Below are 6,963 nucleotides of genomic sequence, written 5' to 3'. Positions count from 1 at the left end.
AATCCATCCGCGGACCCAGAAGGAGCTGGCGAATGAAGTTGCTAAGCCGCTGGCCATCATATTTGAAAAATCATGGCAGTCAGGTGAAGTTCCCGATGACTGGAAAAAGGGAAATATAACCCCCATTTTCAAGAAGGGGAAAATGGATGACCCGGGGAATTACAGACCAGTCAGTCTCACCTCTGTGCCTGGCAAAATCTTGGAGCAGATTCTCCTGGAAGGCATGCTAAGGCACATGAAAATCAACAAGATGCTTGGTGACAGCCAGCATGGCTTCACTAAGGGGAAATCCTGCCTGACCAATTTGGTGGCTTTTTATGATGGGGCTACAGAACTGATGGACAGGGGTAAAGCAGTTGATGTCATCTACCTGGACGTGTGCAAAGCATTCAACACTGTCCCACACGACATTCTTGTCTCTAAACTGGAGAGACATCAATTTGATGAATGGTCCACTCAGTGGATAAAGAACTGGCTGGCTGGCCACACACAAAGAGTTGTGGTCAACAGCTCAATGGTCCAGCTGGAGACCAGTAACGAGTGGTGTCCCTCAGGGATCGGTGTTGGGACCGGTCTTGTTCAACATCTTCGTCACTGACATGGACAGTGGGATTGAGTGTGCCCTCAGCAAGTTTGCCAATGACACCAAGCTGTGTGGTTCCGTTAATACGCTGGGGGGAAGGAATGCCATCCAGAGGGACCTTGACACGCTTGTGAGGTGGGCTGATGCCAACCTCATGAAGCTGATGCCAAGCTCATGACAAGTACAAGGTCCTACATCTGAGTTGGAGCAATCCCAGGCACGGTTATAGGTTGGCAGAGAAGAGATTCAGAACAGCCCTGCGGAGAAGGACTTGGGGTGCTGGTCAATGAGAAAATGAACATGAAACGGCTGCAGTGTGCGCTTGCAGCCCAGAAAGCCAACCGCATCCTGGGCTGCATCAAAAGGAGCGTGACCAGCAGGTCGAAGGAAGTGATCCTGCCCCTTTATTCTGCTCCCGTGAGACCTCACCCGGAGTATTGTGTGCAGTTCTGGTATCCTCAACATAAAAAGGACATGGAACTGTTGGAACAAGTCCAGAGGAGGGCCACGATGATGATCAGGGGACTGGAGCACCTCCTGTATGAAGACAGGCTGAGACAGTTGGGGCTGTTCAGCCTGGAGAAGAGAAGGCTGCGTGGAGATCTCATAGCAGCCTTCCAGTATCTGAAGGGGGCTTATAGGGATGCTGGGGATGGACTCTTCATTAGGAACTGTAGTAATAGGACAAGGGGTAATGGGTTAAAACTTGAACATGGGAAGTTCAGATTGGATATAAGGAGGAAATTCTTTCCTGTTAGGGTGGTGAGGCACTGGAATAGGTTGCCCAGGGAGGTTGTGAATGCTCCATCCCTGGCAGTGTTCAAGGCCAGGTTGGATGAGGCCTTGCGTGATACGGTTTAGAGCGAGGTGTCCCTGCCCATGGCAGGGGGGTTGGAACTTGATGATCTTTAGGTTCTTTCCAACCCTAACTATTCTATGATTCTATAATAGTTTTTAGGTGAAAGTACATTGGTCCTGTATGAAAACTAATGAACATATTATTCTACCACTCCTGCTGAGCAGGGTGCTTTTGTCACCATTTTAGAGGTAAGGATTAAGGTACAAATTGTTAAGTGGGGAAAAAGATTGTTTTGGTTGAATAGTCTGCGGCTTGTTTTCTAGGCTAGTTAGCAATTTGTAATTATTTTGAAATTGCATTTTTTCATTGCTTCATAGCCACAGGCATGATGCGTCCAACATACAGATGCCTAGCACACTGCACACAGAATATAAAGAATGCACAATTAATGTGAAATTGGATTAAATCTGCCTGGAATTACATGGGAAATATGGAAAGGTATTTTTATGGATACTCCATTTCAGCAACATGGTCATTTTTTGCTTTACAAAGCTGCTACAGTGAATATGATGTGGGCACCTTTCCAAGCTGTAAACTTATCCCTCTTAACTAAAGGCATTATTATCAGACCTTAGTATTGTGTTCTCTTATAATTTACCTCGGTCTTTATGAACCATACCTCAGAAGCAGTCCTGACTAATGGTTCTAAGCACATGACAGAGAACAGTAAGTTTCTCATGGCTTTTAATGGAATTAAAAACTTTCAGCATGAAAATAAACAGCAGAATATAATTTTTTAGCTACCACCTAGGGAAAAAATACTGTGCAACTGGAATACAGTATAGCAGCAATTCAGTGAAAATATCAGTTTCATAAAACATGTATATATAAAATGTATGTATTTTAAAGCAGCATAAAGTTATGTAGTAACAGAACCTCTAAAACAGGCAGGTCCTCTTTCCCAATAGCTACTGAAAGGTGTTATTTGTTGGGTTGTTTTTTTTATAAAGACATTAATATCATCACTGTATTTAACACTCCCATAAGGTGACAGGTTTAATACAAAATTAGCATCAGCAGACTTTGCAGCCATGCTTCAGTAACTTACACCTTTCAGATTTAAAGGCTGCAAGCACCAATTATCTGAACACCTGCGCTCACTTGTGCATATTTCCTTGTTCAGGTTGATGCCTACATCACCATACGGTCTTGCATCGTGCAGAATATGTTCTGAGTTTATTTTTTATCTGCACCAATTTTTTATACGTTTTAGTATCCTGAAAATAATGCAAAAGTGCTCCTTTTGCTGCCCATCAGTACTGGTGTGCTAGTTTAATGAGCATTACCTCCGGGAGAGAGCGGTCACTGAAACACATCCTGCTAAAGCTGTCCCTTCTGTGACTTAGAAATCTTGTTCTGACCAGTAAAGAAAAGCTTGCAGCAGAAACACAGCTCAACTGAAGCTGTTTATTGCACCTGAGTCTTTTAGCCCTGCCTTTTCTACCCAGACACAGACACACTGAAAATGCATGTGCTTTACCACCACTAAGGCAGCATCTCTTGTTTCCTTAAATAACCTCAACCTTCTAGACCCAACCTGCTTTTAAAAACCAGAGCCACATGCAAAGCTACTGGTTTTCAGTCAGCTTATTTTTTCTGTTACTGCTAAGAACAAGGAAGTACCAAACAGGTTTCAGAGCTCTTGTCAGCATCAGGAGAAAAGCACTGGGAAGCAAGGGAGCAGGCAAAGAGGGAGATCAGGAAAGAGGCTAGAGAAAATGCCAGCAAGTCTCAGAGCTTGTGTGCGCCAGTGAAGTGCCATACAGCAAGGCCACACTCTCTTGATAGACAAGTTCTGCACCAACAGAGTGCTTTTAGGCAGCCATTTTCAGATCCTTCTTCCATCAAAGCTCAGGGTGAGCAGACATGTTCAGATCAGAACTGTTCACCTCATTCATTCTGCTTCCAGAGCCAGGTAAGGCATCATGATCTCACATGCTAAGCCACTCACCTTGATAGTTTTCTCCGTGACATTAGCTTTCCTCTGGCTAGCATTCTCATCCAGAAACAAATTCAGTATGAGCACACTCTTAATACATGCTCTACACATCAAGGACAAATGTTTCTAAATAACTCCACAGAAAGACTGTTCCTACAAAGAAAATGCTTTCCTTTCAAAAGAAGGACTCATCCTCCTTGGACATGGTGGTCTTGAGGTCAGTGGAATACCGTTAATGTTGATGCCACAACTGATCACTTAAGTTTGCCTCTAAACTTTCTCCAAGTAAAGATCATAGCATAGTTCTCTTGAATTCCCCTTCACTGGTACAAATCTCCCTACAGCTGGAGAAGCTTTTCAGTTCTTACCCTGGAGTATGTTACGCAAAGTACAGGTTTGTGTACCACCATGCAGAGTAGGCAAATCTGCATATTTACTCTAACAAAGCAACAAAAGGCAGACTCTCAGATTTCCTCTGTGACTAAGTATCACCTCAAAGACAAAAGCGAGCGTGCTGTGTTTCTCATCTCTCTTGTGTAGAGACACACAGTCTGTGCCTTTCTGGTTTGTGTTCTGCTCACCAGGCTTTTGAAACTCAGCTATCAGTTTGCATGAACAGCAATCATATTTTGTTTAATACAGCATGGTACATGCAAACCCGCAGGCAAGCACTGAGGCCAGAAATTAAGATAAAAAGTGGGTTTAATGGCAACTTCATAACTTGTTAGTAGCATTGTTAATATTTATGTGAGAGGTTTTAAAACAAGCAAGATAAAAATTCAAGTAATCAACTGACAGGTGTTATCCTTCATATTATGGCTTTGACACTACTGTCAATATTATTTCACTCTTCGCCATTGCCACTTGGAACCGCATAACCACAGGAGATCATGATTGCTTCCACACCCCCTTCATGAGAGCCTGTGATACCAAAAGCCCAAGATACAAAACACACCTTGGGTCATTCCAGCAGAGAACAGTCGATGATGTGGCTGCCGAATCTGACCAGGTGACTGTAGCATATACACTCACTGGAGCTCTTCTGACCATCATAGACAGCGAGATTACTGGAGCTCAGGTAGTTCTTTCTTCTTAAATCTCAGTTAATTAGATTTGTTATACAAGAGACAGAAACACTCTGACAAGCTGGCTTTTTGAAACAAAGCACAGATCAATTTATTGACACAGTAAACTCATTGCAAGCTCAGTTTTTATAGTGAAAACATACATGTCATTTCAGGTTCTCAGTTTTCTGTACCAAGGCTGTTTGAGCTCTTCATCATTATGTCAATCCTTGTTTATACTGCGCTATTCATTTCTGACATGGGAAGTGCAGGCAAGGATTATTGTTTTCCCACTTAACTCATCCTGATGGATACATATTAATAACTAGACTGAACATTGTTAAGTAGTATTTTCATGCTAGACACTCCTTCACTAAGCACAGAGATAAAATCAATTAAGATGTAACTTGTAGATGCTAATAGTCCACAGCACCTTCCCCTCCACAACCTGTGACCTGAGCAGCCCTCATAATCAGGTATCCTTGCAAGCTCCATCCCAGCACCAACTCCCAATAGCACAAGAGACACAATTTCATACATTATTACACTTGGCTGTACCCTTAAAGTGACCATAACTTTAACAATTCTTGCAAGCAAGATAAAATTAGACTTAACCTTTCTGTTAATGAATAGGACTCTGGAGTTGAGCTGTACCCAAGCAGCACATCCAACTTAACAGTTACAACATTCATCACTGCAGTAGTACTAGAATCAGAGAAACCTCACATCACAGCATTGTTATAACATTTGTTGGTCCTTTTCCAGTAACAGTAAATGGTAGCTTTACCATTACGAAACAGAAGAATTTTTCTAAATAGACCTGAGAAACATTAACTTTACTCTAAAATGGGAATTTCTTTAGCTAGTAACATCAAAGTACCTCCAGTAAAACTACTTTTAGCTAGTATCAGAGAATATTGTACGTATACTTGATAATCACTGGTATCCTATTTTACTTCCTGAAAAAAAGGAAAAAGCTAATGGCAATTATGCAGTTGGAAGCAAATTATGGTGACGGACCCCACTACACAGAAGCCTGGTCAGAACAAAACCTTAACTGAAATAGCAGGACTCAGTCACGGAGATGCCTGCAGAGCTGCTCTCCAAAGGGAGGCCAGCTTGCCAGAGTTCATCTGAATTTTTCCAAGTATCTCCAGTTCTGTTTCTGCACATGTAAAACTAAAGCAGTGCTGAACAGCCTGTTGCTGTAGAGCCCTTCTTTAAGGGCTCACCTTGCACCCACCTCTCCTGCTTCCTGTTTAAATACTAACTTATTTTGAAGACCAGTAACAGCTAAATTGAAAAGCTTTAGGAGATGTTGGATCATACTTAAGACTTGTAGGATTGATACGAAAATCATTAAGTATAGTTCTCTTTAAAACCCTTGGACATCGGTTTCCTATTTCCAGTTTCATGTTAATAACCCAACTGAGATAATGCAATGTTTGAGTGGCAAGCTAGTTTTGCCTGGATGCAATAAATACAGATGTAGAAAAGACAGGTGGCAAACGCTACAGCACATCTTTCAATGTCTATCCCTGCTGATTCCCTAATAGAAAAATAATCACATTCTTCAGCAGTGGTGGCACAGAGTGACCACTCTTCAATCTGCAGAAAAGCCTACACCAACAGAAAGGGTTGCAAGTTTACTGCATCAGACCCCCGCAGAAGATGTTACATGCTCCGAATTAATCCCAGATTTAAGTTTGGAGATGAATACTGATACAATTGATGGTATCTAAGATAGCTCTGTAATTCACAGCTGGGTATCTAAGCTTCCATAGCCTTTGGCTTTTAGCAGTTTTGATTAAAGAAACAGTGCTTCACCCTTACCCAGCTTTTAAGAATTCTTCATTAGAAATACAAAAAATGTTGGATATGCTTTAGACTTCACTCAAATACCAACATCTCCCATGCTCCAGTAAGCACAACTAATTACTGCTTCTGAATAAGCGTTCCAGTTGGATTAATGGGGAGGTTAATCGCATCAGACTTGGTAACGTAATAGGATTCATACCAAGCTGTGTGCAGTCATCTTTCTTCGCTGCTGCAGCACAGTCTGTGTGAGGGGCAGTACCTGCCTGCTGCTGCCCAAGCCAGCACAGCTGGTTCTGTGGCTGTGCTATGAAAAAGGCAAGGGAGTCCCACCAGTTTGGGCCAAAAAAACCCCATTCATCCACAGTCATTTATGGTAAGCTGGAGCACTTCTCCCACCTGGTTCATACAATGTAGCCTGAATGCAGAAAACCCTCGGAGTAACCTGTACCTGCAGGTACACAGTGTCATCCACCCCTGTTCCAGTCACTTCCCAGGTGCATACAGAGGAAACCATACCTCACTGGAGGGCTTTTTATCCTCACTGTGTCAATATACTTCTGCAAGTACCACACAGCCAGCTGCGCTGTGAATGTCTGGAGTTCAAGGGCTGCAATTTCAATGACTTCTCATTAAAGAACTGCTCTTTCACATGCATTTGGAAGAATGAATCGTCATTATTTCAGAGTAGCAATGTAAATGA

Source organism: Neopsephotus bourkii, unplaced genomic scaffold (genome assembly GCF_033783945.1).
Source record: "Neopsephotus bourkii isolate Nb327-2 ecotype Australia unplaced genomic scaffold, CSIRO-AGI_Nbou_v1 NB_234, whole genome shotgun sequence".
Lineage (NCBI taxonomy): Eukaryota > Metazoa > Chordata > Aves > Psittaciformes > Psittacidae > Neopsephotus > Neopsephotus bourkii.
Note: the sequence above shows the minus strand (reverse complement) of the source record.